The sequence below is a fragment of the Peromyscus leucopus genome, chromosome 16_21 (assembly GCF_004664715.2).
Source record: "Peromyscus leucopus breed LL Stock chromosome 16_21, UCI_PerLeu_2.1, whole genome shotgun sequence".
Taxonomy (NCBI): Eukaryota; Metazoa; Chordata; class Mammalia; order Rodentia; family Cricetidae; genus Peromyscus; species Peromyscus leucopus.
The window spans coordinates 23,358,078-23,373,683 of NC_051084.1; positions in this window are offsets into that span (position 1 = coordinate 23,358,078).

Here is a 15,606-nt window from a genome sequence, read left to right on the forward strand (position 1 = left end):
CCTCTAATATCCTCAAGTCAATCAGCATACAGAAAAGCATCAGTATATTTAGATCATTTTCAGCAACATTTTTACTCTTTGGTGCCAAAGTGTCATTATCAAGGTTGTCTGTGCTCCACTCAAAATGAATTTCCTAATGAACATTTTATAGACACAAAACAGTTGAACATATCCAGTATCCGACTGTGTCTGAACCTTGATTCCTTTCAGAATACTTCAAATAAAAAGATGGGAAAGTGGAAGTCATCTTAACATCTGCTCAGATCAACTTTATTCATGAAGTTGCTGCACAGAAAAATTTTATGAAAAACAAGTCTGATATTTTTTCAGGCACTTGAGAATTCTTTGAAAGAAAAATATTGTTAAGTTTTGGAATAATGTTCTCAGAATTTATAAAAACTATCAATATTCTCTCCCTAAATGACAGTAAGTAAAACACAAAAAGTCTATGTTTTTACTTCTCAAGTAAACAGAATTATTTGAATCACAGTGAGACTTCAGTAGCTCTCTTGATTTTGGGTGACTCTTGCTCTGGTCATATTCGACTGAAACTATTTTGTTTTTAATGGTGTATAAATTCTATGCCTTCTTTTCTCCAGCTCTATCATTGTTTCAAACAAATTTCTTTTCTGTTAAAAGTAGCTGAGATTCAGAAATGTAAAGAGAAGAACACATGGAACTCTCTTGCCCACACAGACACAGATTTCAGCCTGTGTTGGGGCATGAAGTCTCTAGTGATCAGGACACCATGACTCTCACTTGGTTGGTATTATGCTTCCTGACGATGGTATTTGAAGCATCTCCTAGAAAAGAGATGCTTTCAATCTGTGTTCTTCACCTTCATTCCATCACCATCTGGTTTTAGTTTGTCCCATGATGGATCTACACAACAACTTAAGAAAATCCACTTGGTAAATCTGCTACACTGCTAATAAATATTCTGTAAGGAAAAAAAAAGAATTGCCTGAATTTGTTGAATGATGTGCTAACTCCTTTTACTTATTTATTATTATTTCAGCTTGGACTAGCAATGTCACATATCAACCAAACTCACATGTAAGATCTACATCTACACTCATGTTCATAGAAGCACTTTCAGACTCTACTCTGTGTTCAAGTTCCCCTCATTTTTTTTTTTTGGAGAGTTATTTATTTTCTAGCTCAATAAAAACCACATTCTCAGCTTTTCCCAAATGTCATCTGCCACAATTCGGATTAAATATTTACATAAATCTCACTCCTAACGTTCTCTATAAGGATTCTGATGGTATCTGTTAGACATGTATACATAGGTACTAAGAGTAGGTCCCTTGGATTGCTAAAATTGTCTTCAATAAACTAGTACCCTGCCAGAATTCCATGATGACAGTCTATGTTAAAACACATAAAAGTGCCCTGAAGTTGTGACTTCCCTTCTATCCTATTTGTGCTGGATTTTGTTTTGTTTTATTTTTAACTTGACAGAAACCTAGACATATCTCAGAAAAGGGAATCTTGATTGAGAAAATGCCTCTGTAACAGTTCTCAATCTTCCTAATGCTGTGACCCTTTAATTCCTCATGTTGTGGTGACCCCCAACCATAAAATTACTTTCATTGCTACTTCATAACTGTGATTTTGCTACTGTTATCAATTAGAATGTAAATATCTGTGTTTTCTGATGGTATTAGCCAACCCCTGTGAAAGGGTCTCAACCCACAGGCTGAGAACCACTAACCATGGCTCTCTGAAATTGTCCTATAAGGCAAGTCTGTGAGGCAATATTTTGATTGATGATTGGACTTGAGAGTGTCCAGCCCTTTCCCAGCTGGTATCAGCTGCAAATAGTTTCTTGGTTAAGGGTGAGACTTTGTGTCCACTTCCCCATTTCCACGCTGGGATATTTTCCTGTTTTATTCTAACCTGAATTACCGGTATTAACTCTGGAACTGCACATGATACTCATAGGGCCATGCCATGTGCTATCAGAATGGCTATGAAAGGAGTTCAGAGGCCACAGGACCCGAGGAGGCTTTCCTGCAGGCAAAAACAAGCTCCACTGTTTCATGCAAAGAGTCGCTGCCGGCAGATCGACGTTAGCGTAACACGCAGTTCCAAGGGGAGTGCTGATGCAAGACACATGTCTGGGTTCAATGAATGGTGACTTGAGTGAGCTTGGCTAAGACCTGAAGCCCAAGGGAAAAGTTGAGAATTTGCCACTCCCCAATTCCATGATACATGCACAGGTAGATAGATAAAGGCTGCTGAGCCTCAGTGAAAGGCACCCCGAGGGTGGATGATGCCGTATTTCACTGTCAGGCAGCCCTTCTTTTATGTGGCCCAGGTGAACGTAGGGTTACCTCACCAGTCAGTCCAGGGTGTTCCATGAACTCACAGATCTGAGTTTTCTGATACTGTTGTGACATGTCCAGTGTGTCCATGGGTTCTCAATTTAAATTGTTGAGTTCATAGGTAGTAATACTTTGCTTGTGCAAGTAAGTTATCAGTGTGAACCTAGTGGTTTGAGCTGCAACGCTGTGGGCTGTTTAGTTGCACAGACAAAGTGTGGAGCCCATCTGCAGTGGCATCTGAATTTTTAAAATGGCTTCAACCCAATGAGGTGCAGTCTTAGGGTTCGTGTGTGTGTTATGTGAGTTAGCACTGAGAGGCAGGGATCTGCCTCTGGAAAAGGAACCTGAGCTGTCAAGAGATGATTCTATTAAACAAGTTATCCAAGTTCTGAATTTGCTGGGGGTCCTGAAGCATGAAGGCCTAACAAACAACAGTGCTATACTCAATACATGACTTTATGAATAAATACTCCTTTTATTTGTTTGGCTGCTTTAACATTCTCCAGATTCAGGGGTTTAAAATGATGGAGCTTGGTAAACTCTCTCTCCTTCTCTTTCTTTCCCTCTCTCTCCCCCCCTCCCTCTCTTTCTCCCTCTCCATCTCCCCCCCCCACACACACATAGAGATATACACATAGACACAAGCATGCACACACACACACACACACACACACACACACACACACACACACTGAGAATATGCTGAGGCATACACATAGACACACACATGCACACACGCAGACACACACACACACACACACACAGAATATACTGAGGCATAAACATAGGCTGCACTAAGAACAGAGAACACTCATTCTTATTGTTCCACAGTTCTCCATGACTGTTTACACATCTACACACTCAGACCTTTTACACATCTACACATTCAGACCTGTCTGGCCACCTCCAAACCCCACTCTGTGGTGGAGGAAGAAAAATAAAACTTGCAGGAAAGGAAGCCCCCGCTCCAACACCTTTCTGAAGTTTGAGAACATCATTCCAGCTCTGCACAGGATGTTTCTATTCTAATATTTTATGGAACCCTCTTTGGTATTAAAATACGGACTATTTAGAAAGACATTAAACACTGTGCCTTAGCTTTTTAGTTTTATATCTATTCACTAACCAGAAATCAACACAGCAATAGCCAGAAGCTATAACCCATATACAATTCTAATGTAACAAATGTGCTGCATGTATAGAAAAGGCTTAACTTATATTACAGCTAATATTGTACAGACTTGCTTGAAATTTAGTCAACTCTAAAATTTTTGGCCTTTTCAGTGTGAATCAATGGATGTTAATTACGATAACCCAATTCACTTAAACCTTAAATTTTCATCTTAAAACAAAAGTATGTCACTAGACTAGGAGTTAGCATTCTGGGTTCATGGAACTCAGATTCTACTGTAGAAAAACATAGATGAGCATGATATATAATTAGGAAGCAAACAGGCCCATGGGATGAAATCTTACTCGAAGTACTAATTATTACTTTAGGCTCACTGCTTTCCCAAACCAGTATTCAAAGAGTTGGTCCATCCACCCATACTCAGGCCTTATAACTATTTATAAATAACCCAAAGATGGCCAAAGACACAGATGCACATGTCGCCAGTAATTTTTACATTCAAATTTTTTTTTTGTCTAAGAGGGTTAGACAAAAAGATTTGGAATTATCTTTTGAAAGACTGCATGCAAATAAATGGAAATGTAAAAGAAGAGAAAGACTATGCAGGCAAAAAAAAAATACAAGAACTCCAAATGTGGATTCATTCTTTCCCCAGGCCACCTTTCAGTAATTCTGCACAGGAAATGGCCTGGAGGTAAAGCCCCCTACCATCAACAGAGGTAAGGCTAGTAGGTGAGATCACCCAGGAGTGAAAAATGATATGGCTCATCTAATGCACTTGGGTCCTGGTACACAAGTGTGGATAAAAATGGACTTAGAAGACTCCCTTAGTTGGGAATAAGAAATGTCAACACAGCTTGAGAAGTACTGTAGAATCCAGAACAACAGTGGGATTGTGGTTCAGAAGGGTCAGAGTTAGAATTCACATAGATGTGAGAAGCCCAACTTTGCCCCATGTTCCAAGAGACAAATTTATTATAAATCTATTAACATAAAAGACTCACTGCTAAAACACAGCACATCACTCCCTTGAAAGCACGCTGGGTTAAGAATCCATACCCTTCATTAGGAGACAACCGTTGTGCAAGAGACTTTCCTTGGGGAAACCCAACAAACATATCTCCTTACCAAAGAGAGGAAACCCATGACAGACCAAAGCAATGATTGCAGTGGAATCCAACTTGGCAAACCAGTGAGTTTTTTTTTTTTTTTTTTTTTTTTTTATTTTGGGTCACTTACAGGAGGAAGGAGGACCCCAAAGCAGCTTTATCACTGAAGAGTCAACCCGACCACACAAATAACTCATATAAGCTGCCACCCTGGGGCCCTCTGCACAGCCTGTCAGCATCTCAACAGTCTGGAAATCTATCTGCAGCAGTGCTGGTCAGAATGCCTTCTTCTAACAGATATTTTGTTTCTATAGCCCTGGCAAAGGATGCTGCATAAATCTTTTAAGTTTCCAATTCCTCAGACATGTGAAGTTTGTATACATCCTGAGTCTCATGAATCCACCTGTATTTCCATGTCCTGGAGGGCATGTCTTAACTCTAAGGACACTGTTGTACAAGAAACATTATGGTTTTATTTGAAAAGTGAAAAAAAATTATTGGGCATCTTAGTCTGCTTGGGATACTATAACTGAAAATCATAGAGAGTGTTGCTTACACAACAGATATTTAGCATGGCTCAGAATTTCAATATCAAGGTGCAAACTAATTAAGTTCTTGATGAAGGCTTTCTTCATGGTCTGTCCAAGGGTGTCTTACTGTGGCCTCTTTTGTGGGTGTAAATAGATCTTCTGATGTCTCTTATATGGATACAATGTAATACATCCCGACTACGTGCCCAAGACATCATTCTAATGGCCTCTGAAACTCCCATTTCCAAATGCATCTTTACACTGGAGTTCAGGATATCAACATCTGATTTTTGGGAACAGGCAAAATAAGTATTCAGTCCATAACAGAGAGTTTTAACCTGGGTTTGTAGGGTTTAGAAATTATTCCTGCTGTAGACTAAATGCTCAGAAGCCCATCTATAGGCATTAACTCTGGTCAATGCGGATGATAAAGCTTAAAAAATGACTTCTGTCTTGCTCCATTGTAGCTTATAAGTCTAGCCACAGTATTTCTGAGAGAACTTTGGGAAGAGCCAAGTGATGTGGTTCATTTACTTCGTGGCTTATCACACATTCTCTGGGAACCTAAGTTATTGTTTTATTCTTCTTAGCTTCTTTAATTCTATAGCAACTTTCTAGAAAAGTTCAAGAAGTAAAATAATTGTTAAGAAATGCATACAAGATAATTCTTATCAACAATAATGTATTAGTAACTAAAGCAAAATTATTTGAGATCGATGGCCATGCGAATCTACTTTTTACACATGTGTACACACATGCATACACACAGAGAGTTACATGTGCCATATACTGGGGGAGTAATAAGAGAAAGTGGAGTTTGGTTTGAACTGCACACCCTACATCTTAACTTACTTAACCATGAACTAGTTTTTCACTTTTATTAAGATTTATGATAGGTCATTCTCCTGACAAAAGCCGTGGCCAGTAAAAAAGTAATATCTGGGGTTATTGGTACAGACTCTTTCCTGCACCTCTTTTATTCCATCCTCAACAGACTGCTCACCTCAGCACCTCTGTCAAGTTTAGTGTGGCTTTTACAACTGCAGAGTTATGAAAAGGAAAAGGGAGGCTATGAAAAATAACTCCTGTGCTGTTCAGATCTTTGGATCAGTCACTCAGCTGAATGACACCTTCCCCAGGGATGGAGAGAGATGGGCTGCTGAAGTGTGCTTCCTTCCAGAGGCAATCCTAGACCTTGCCCTGTCATGAAAACACAATGAGAGAGCTGGTGTGGTACTCTGTGAGGCTGAGAGATGCAGCAGGAAAAAGAAGGGGGTGTTTTGCTCTTAAATAGTAACATAGTCAGGGATGTCTCTTTAGAACCAAAACAATGTGAGAGTAAAGCCACTATGAGTCAAAAGATGGGTGAGCAAAATCAAACAGTTACTACATGAAAGCAATAAAGACTGGTGGACACAATGTTCTTTTGCTCTAACCATCCCAAGTCAGTGTTACCTGCTCCAAGGTGTCAACCCTACATATGCTACAAAAACAAAGAAATTTAATAGAGCTTGACTCTGGTGAGATTAAAGTGGGTGTTGGCTCCATCTCAGCCCCTGACTTCATGTTCACCTGTAGCTCTAATAACTCTTGTTTCAGCCATTCCAAGCCACACTTATCTTTCTCTGCCCTGACTGCCACTTCCCATTGCACCTGGCTGTAGTGTAATGATGCCCTGCCCCCTTTTTTTCCTGATCTTCATGCTGTCTTGTCTAGCATTAACTGTCTCTGTTCTTAATTCCCAGATGAGGAATATTTTGGATGGGATAGTTTTCATGTCTACTCAGCCTTGCCTAGTGTAGCAAAGTTTTGGTGAAGCAAAGAGTCCAACGACATTGTCATTGCTATGGGGCAGGGGGGATTCATTTCAGCCCAAAAGGATAGTTACTTCAAAACACTCTGTGTTTGAGGATCTCTTCTTATTAATGCTACCACCACACTAAGCAATGAAACCATTGTCACATCGTCACCATAGACCACAGAATGGTCATTTTCTGGGGTCTCTTTTCTTTGTCATAACCCAGTAGTCACCAGCAACAGAAAGGGTCCAATGTTATAAAAACCACGAATGTATAGTTATAGAGATATTTATGCTTAAAAACATGAAGGGATTATCGTATCCAGCTCATATCCACAATAATATGGTATTGGGAGATATTTATCTCAATTGTTCTATAGATTTGACACTAAGTTAATATTGGTAAATAATAGCGGAGTCTTTATCAGGACTTTGCTACTGATTTCTCTATTTGATACAAATTTTTGTATAACTTTTGGCATTTTCATAGGTTAAAAGTCGTTTGAAAAAGAGAGTTGGGGAACATTTCAAATATGCAGATAGGCAGCCACCTAATATTGGACCAAAACAACAACAAAAAGGAATGAAATTGAATGCATGTGAAATCATGCACATATGCTGTCATTTAAGAGCACTCAAATTGCATATCTGTAAAAACATGAACACACACTGACCTGAGAGCACTGGGAGATTGCATATGTGTGAAACCATGCATACATGCTGACATATGAGAGCATTTGGAAATTGTGTTACTGTGAAACCATGGAGACATGCTAACATATGAGAGCATTTGGAAATTTCATGCGTGTAGAAACTTGCATGCGTGCCAACATGACAAGGCTCAGAAATGGAATGTATGAGAACATGTACACACATGTTGACTTATGATTATACTTAGAAATATCATTCATACACACTGACTTGTGATGTAGCTCAGAAACTGCATGTATGTTAAGATATGTAAACATGCTGAAATGCAACAATGCTGAGAAACTCCATATATATGAAGACTTGCATCACTCTGACATGAACTTGCTCAGAGACTGCATGATTGTGAACCTGCATGTAACCACCAAAATGTGGCAATGCTCAAAATGTTTCATGCATGTAAACAGGTATGCACATGCTGACAGGTGAACATATCTTGACACACCAACATGTGAGCAGACTGCAACATTACTTCTAAGTGAACGTATCCATCCATCTCAACATGTTACTATGATTGGAAAGTGCGTGCATGTGAATGAATATGTGCACACACACTGACATATGATCATGCTTAGAAACTATATATGTGTAATGTCAACGTGATCACATTTGGACACTGCTTGTCTGTGAACCTGCGTGTCCATGCTGGCATGTGACTGTACTCTTAAATGATGATGTTGATAATGATGATGATGATGAATTGTGTGTGTGAATATGCATGTACATAGTCACATGTGACCATGTTCTGAGACTATGTGTTTGAGAACATGCCCGTATAGGCCAACATGTTGCCATGCTCAGAAATTATGAACAGACATACACACATCAACATGTGACCCTGCTTGGAAATTGTATGCTTGTTTATTTAAGAGTAGAACTAGTATTAGGGTCAAACCTAGGGTCAGAGTTAGTGTTAGACAAAAGCTAGGGTTAATACAGTGTTAGAATTATGATCAGAGGTACAATTAGGGTAAGGATTAGGGTTAAGGTGAGCCCTAGACTTATGTTCAGGGTTAGGCTTAGGTTTCAGTTAGTGTTTAGGGTTGAGGTTATAGTTAAGGTTTGCTATGTATTATTCTAGGGTTTTGTTTGGGGTTGTGGTATTGTTGCAAGAGTTTGGCTTTAGGGTTTGGGTTGGGTTGAGGGTTGGGGTTGGATTTTGGTTAGTGTTATAATTAGTTTCAGAGCTAACATTTTGTTGTGGTAAGATGGTGGCTATGGTTAGAGTTGTGTTTATTATTAGAGTCATAAGTAGGTTACATTAGGTTTAGTGTTGTAGTTAAAGTTTAGGGTATAGTAAGAGTAAGGATTTTGGTTAAGAGTAGGGTTATAACTAGGCTTAGGGTTATGTTCAGGACTACAGTTAGGACTAGGGTTATGGCTGTGGTTAGAATTAACTTTAGAACTTGGTTTAAGGATAAGGCTAGGATTAGGAATAGAGTTGAAGATAGAATTAAGTTTAGAGTTATGGCTATATAGCTAGGGTTAAAGTCATGGTTCTAACCACGTAGCTGGTTTCATGGTTTGACTTATAAGTAGTTAGTAAGGTTTGGGTTAGAGTTATAGCTAAGCATTTAGGGTCAGAGTTATGGTTATAAGTTAGGTAGTTAGAGTTTGGGTTAGAGTTATAGCTAGATAGGGTTAGGGTCAGAGTTATGTTTAAGGCTTGGGTTAGCATTAGGGCTAGACATAGTGTTACAATTATTCCTCAGGTTAATGTTTGTTTAGAAGTATTCTTAGGTTAGTGCTATGAGTAGATTTGTAGTTTTGTTTATATTTTGGCCAAGGTTTTTGGTCAGTGTTATACTTATGGTTAGGTTTAGGTCTAGGGTTATTTATATAAGTAAACTGAGGGTTTCAGTTAGGACTAGAATTGTAGTTAAGGTTAGGAATAGAAGTAAATTTAGAGTTATTGTTAGAGTTAGAGTAGGGGGAAATTTAAGTTTATGTTTAGAGGTATATTTTGGGATTAGAGTTATGTCTAGATTAAGGGTAAAGGCTAGGTTAGATTTTGGAGTTAGGCCTAGATTAGGCCTAGAGTTGTATGTTTACAGTTATTTTTGTTTGTTTGTTTTTGTTTTGTTTTTCGAGACAGGGTTTCTTTGTGTAGCTTTGTGCCTTTCCTGGATCTTGCTCTGTAGACCAGGCTGGCCTCGAACTCACAAAGATCTGCCTGCCTCTGCCTCCCAAGTGCTGGGATTAAAGCTGTGCGCCACCACTGCCCGGCACAGTTAATGTTTTGATTAGTGTTAGTGTGTGATCTGGGTTTAAGCTAGGCTTATAGCTAGGTTTCAAAATTTTCATTATAGATAATGTTTCTCATAAGTATAAGGCTACTGTTAGGTTTAATGTTCTTCATGGTCCTAGGGTTAAGGTTATGTTTGTGGTCTTATCTAGGCTAGTGGTTTTATTTGGTTTTGCATTTTTTTTTAAATTGTGGTTTTTTTTTTTTTTTACTTTTAGGGTTCAGGTTATGGTTTATATTAGGTTTAAGTGTAGTGTTGAGATTAAGTTGTGAGCTTGGGTTCGTTATGGCTGGTGTTAAGGTTATTCCTATGCTTAGAGTTATTTGGGGATTTATGTTAGCATTAAGGATGTGGTTAATGTTAGAAGTAGGTTAGGATTACAGCTAGGTAAAGAATTGCTTTGAGAGCAAATAATATATCCTTTGGGTAAAAACTAAAACTGTCGAGGCAGTCCCCCTGGGACATAGAAAAACAAACCTATGTTTAATCTAGCAACATTAAGAAAGAGCCAACACAATAACCACAAACTCTTAAGAGTGGCTGAGATGAATGCCTATCCTTTTAGACAACATCTTGAGACTCAGCCTGAGCCTGACAATTGCCCACATAAGAACAAGTCAAACAAGGGGCCTTAAGCATGGTTCATGAAAGTCTTATATGCATCCATTGTCAGGCACTAAATCCTAGAAGAAACAATCTCCCAAGAAACTGCTTGATCACACTAGCAAATATAAAATGATTAAGAGTCGGTGTTTTATTACCTAGGGAGTTCTCTCCCACAATGCTATGCTTTTAGTTTATTTTAGGTCACACTAAATACATTCAATCACATTATGTGTAATTAAGGGGAAAAGGCAGAAATCAAATCCTCATGAAAACGGAACCAGGTGCTATTTGCACAACTCTGTCTGGCTTATTTCTGTCTTAACTTGCGGACTTCTTGACCCTCATGTGTGGCATTTCTTTTTCCTGTAAGGTGGGTTAATTCCCATCGTATGGACCAAGCAGCTTTCCTTTATGGGCTGGCAGCACTGAGGACCCTCCTTCCAATGGCTTTAGTTGCAAATACACATATGAGGTTGCTGTATCATCTTGGCACTTATATTTTGAACACTTTAAAATGATCTTGATTTGTTTCTCCTGGTGCCTGTGATATATATTCAACAAGGTGCAAACATCCCTTTTTGGGATGTCTCCAAACCCTCAACGATACTTATGCCCTAGGTCTTTCATTTCTTCACACTGAGGCTGAATGTTGAATGTTGAAGATTCTCAGTCCTCACCCATCTCTATGATTCCCCACACAGAGGATCAGTCCTGATTGCATCAGGTTTTGCAAACTCTTCTACTCTAATTTACATATTTTATTGTGATTTTCTGACTCCAGTAAAAATATTTATTCTTTGTGTTTTTCTTTTTCTAGATCTATTTAATTTTTTTTTTTTTTTTTTTTTTTTTTTTTTTTTTTTTTGGTTTTTTTGAGACAGTGTTTCTCTGTATAGCTTTGCGCCTTTCCTGGAACTCACTTGGTAGTTCAGGCTGGCCTCGAACTCACAGAGATCCACCTGTCTCTGCCTCCCGAGTGCTAGGATTAAAGGCGTGCGCCACCACTGCCTGGCTTAGATCTATTTTATTTTTAATTATGAGTCTGTGTGTGGTTATGTACAAGTGAATGCTGGTGCCTTGGGGGCCAGAGGATGGCACTGAATTACCAGGAGCTGAAGATACAGGAAGCTGTGAGCTACCCAAGGTGGGTGTTAGGCATTGAACTCAGGTATGATGCAAGAGCAGTAAGTGCTCCTAACCACTGAGCTGTTGAACTTACCTCTCTTAGTATTTCTCTATTGAAAATGCAGAAATCTATTTAGAAATCACTAGGAGAATATGTATGTTTAGTGTTGATCTTATCTATTTTTTGTGAGAAATCATATCTCCATTCTGGTGGAGATTGTATGCTCACTTCCTCCTGGCTCCTCTGTAGACAATGGAAGTATTGATGACAGTCCTGCCATTGCAGATCTACAAACAAAGTGACATCATCAAGGAAGTTGTGCCAAACTGCAGTAGAAAAAAAAAATGCATACTCTAAGAAGAACATGCTTAATCATGTTTAATTGTCCTGTAAGCAGTTTTAGACCAATTTGGTTAGAACAAATGCTTTCAATGTGTTATTTTTTATATATATATTAGTTTTAAAGAAAATTAACAACAAAATAAGAGAATTCTGGCAGGCTATTTTTATAGATTGGAAAACTATGTAGAAGAGAATAATTTGATGGAACATTAAACAGTAGCTAAAATTTTCCTTCTAAGGTCACATGTATTTTCAAGGTGTTATTTTCAACTATCCTCTTTTTTTTCTAAAGAACAGAAGTGACTATGTTTACCACTCAAACACCCGATGTTTGCATGATTGACAATATGATCCCCAAAGAATGTTGCCAGTGAATACTGGCTTTTAAAACATACTTCCCCCTAGACACAGACCTTATACTCACAACTTGGGTGTTGTATATTAGATTTTACTAAATACTTTTTGAATGCTATAAGATCAAATGAGAAAGTTTTGTGACAAAGCTTCATGTTTCTTTGAAAACAAACAAACAAACAAACAAACGGTTGAATGTACACCTGCCCTACATGAAAGAATTATATTTTAATTTATATTCTCTTAGAATTGCATAAGTAAAATTAGGCCAGGTAGTGAAACGTGGCTTCTGCGTTCTAACATTATAATGGTGGTGAAGAATAGTAAGTGTTTTCTCCTCAATGTCAACATACCTAGCTATTTTTAGAGACAATTATGTTAATTATCATTTCTCTTTGAAGTGTCATTTGACTACAAAAAGAAAATTTCAAAGATATACATTGAGACCCACTCCTAGGAGAAAAGGTAAAACCGCATACTTCATGATGTTGAAAACACTTACAGATGAAGCAGGACAGCAGTCACTGTTTCTCTAAATCCACCATGTGACAGATGCAGTGCAAATCAATGCATTGAACTCTTGTGGCTTCCATCCTTTTGCGACACCCACAGTAAACTTAAATATGTGAGGACATCATCTGAGCCTGTCGAGGGGATAAAGTAGCTAGAACATGCTTTGAAAAAGTCATGTAAAATGCAGTCAGTGCCGAAAGTTTCAATCCTAAATTGGAGCTCAAAAGAGAACAGATGGTCCTTGGGAAAAATTTTCCTCTATGAAAGACCTAATGTAGCCTTCACATACACATACACACACACACACACACACACACACACACACACACACACACACACACACGCAGAGAGAGAGAGAGAGAGAGAGAGAGAGAGAGAGAACCATACACATATATGCAAACAAATACACAGACATAAACTCATATACACACATATACATAAACAGAATTACAGACATATACACAAACACATACACATATATTGCATACACAGACATTCACACCCAGATACACACATACACACACACACAAACATATACATACACAGATATGTATACACACATATACTCAGATATATACATATAAGCATGTACACATATACAGTCTCTCTTCCCCACTCTGTCTCTCTCTGTCTCTCTGTCTTTCTCTGTCTCTCTGTCTCTGTCTCTGTCTCTGTCTCTCTCTCTCTCTCTCTTCCTCTCTTCCTTTCTCTCTCAAGCCCCCTGAAGATCGTAACTCCCTCAGAGTCATCATATGAGACACTGACACATTTTTTTATTCTTAAGAGGCAGGGAAGCAGCCTAGAAATGTACTTTGCCCATTGTAATGAGATATTTCTTTTTGAAAGGTTTGTTTAAAAAAAAAGTAGCATCTATGCTGCTACTTGAAGACTAGGTGTCACTCAGGTGAAATGAGGGGTGTAAAGGTTTAGAGAAAGTGTAACAAGTGTGTTGATAAATGCTCTCACTATGCACACAGTCAGTAAACCAGAAAATAAGATTTCTTTCTTCAGGAGCTTCCAAGCTTCCCAAAACCTCAACTCCAGATTCTTCCTTGTTCTGTATGTGTCTATACTTTGTTTACTTGATGAAGTCTCCATGGATTAATCAATAGTAAATAAATTATGTTAACTGAATAATTACATTCCAGGCTAAGAAAAAAAATGACAATTTAAAACATCAATTTTCACATCTATGCACTCAAATGTCTACATAGTTGATAAACAATTTATACAGAGATGTTGTGTTTAGATATGTGTGAAGAGAAAATATAGTGAATACTGTAAAATAAATTATTGAGTACTGGGTGATGTTTGAATAGAGGAATCTATTATTGGACATTAGATCAGAGGCCACATTAAACTTGTTGAGATGTTACAATACCTTCTTTTAATCATTAGGTGAATCTATGTGACCAATTCTGTAGTCCCCAAAGATATACAGATTTAAAACTTCACTGGAGATTGTCTAGCTTTGGGATCGTAGGATGGAGGACGTTCGGGGGGTATGCCCAGACAGAATGCTGAAATGATGGTTGGTTTTCTTTTTCAGCTGTACATAATGGGGTAGAGACAGAATGAACCAGCTGTTCAATTCTTTTCCAGCGGAACATAAATGGAATATTACCAACCAGGACAGTCAAGCCAGGAGGATGGAACCATATCTCCCTCCCAGCCTTCCAGACAACAGGGAAGAAACACTGATAGAAAAGATGGTTTCTGGACCAAGATAAAAATCAATTTTTTTCTTAAGTCAAGGTAATTAGACAGGCACAGAACCCTTCCAAGTCCTTGGGGGAAATGAGAGAATGTGTCTCTGTAATTACTAAGCTGCACAAGGCAGTAGGTAATCATACTGAGGCTTGCTGCTTAGGACCAGTTGGCTACGTAAAGGGACTTCCAAAAATGCAATAATATTTGATTTGACTCTTCGTTCCAGCGAGTGACAAGCATGACTCACAGAAAGACTTGAGCGTGTAGAATTATTTTCTAACGGAGCATTTTTTTTTTAAAAAAATTAGAATCCATAAAGCCATCCACGTTTCAAATAATGTAACAGTTTAAATAAAACAAAATCAGACCCACTCAAAGTGAAATAAGGAAAGATCTATGGCCAGTTACAGGAAAGACCTAAGAAAGCAACGCAGCTCTACAGCAGAACATTCTCCGCATTGATGGAATACTCGGAAAGGAGAGCTGCAAACTCAAAAATGGGGCTCTAGGAGCTGCAAGGAAACCGCTCCCGTGTAACTCTCCGCTTTAGTTCAGAATTGCTGGGAGCCACTGTATTCACTCCCTGAAGCCTTCCCAAAGCAATTAAAAAAAAAAAAAATCAATCGATTGAGTCATGAAAGTATACCCAACGCTAAAGTTCTACACAAGCCCTTCCTGGTTTAGTAAATCTCCCGGTCGCCGTTGATACTGTCTTGGGCAGCTCTCTGCCCCCGTGGTTGCCTCTTCCAGATGTTAGCAACTGGCACTGGTGATGGTCGATCTTAACAGAGATTATGCAGTCAGACTCACTTTCTTCCTCCTTCATCAGTGCTCCATCTGCCTCCAAATTTTCCCAGATGGTCATGCATCTAGGAAAGTATCATCCTCTGTTATATATTCAGATCTAACTCCCAAAACAAAGAACAATGTTCCCATCTCTCCAGTCTTCTTCCCTTCTACCCATGGTGACAGCCGCGACTTCTTGTCCTTTCGGGACTTCTCTATTCAATGGCTGTGACTCTAATCACAGCTGCTGACAGCAGATGCGGGGGTGTGGCCCATTTAGTCTCAGTGGGGCTGTGCCTACTGAGTGATCTGAGGT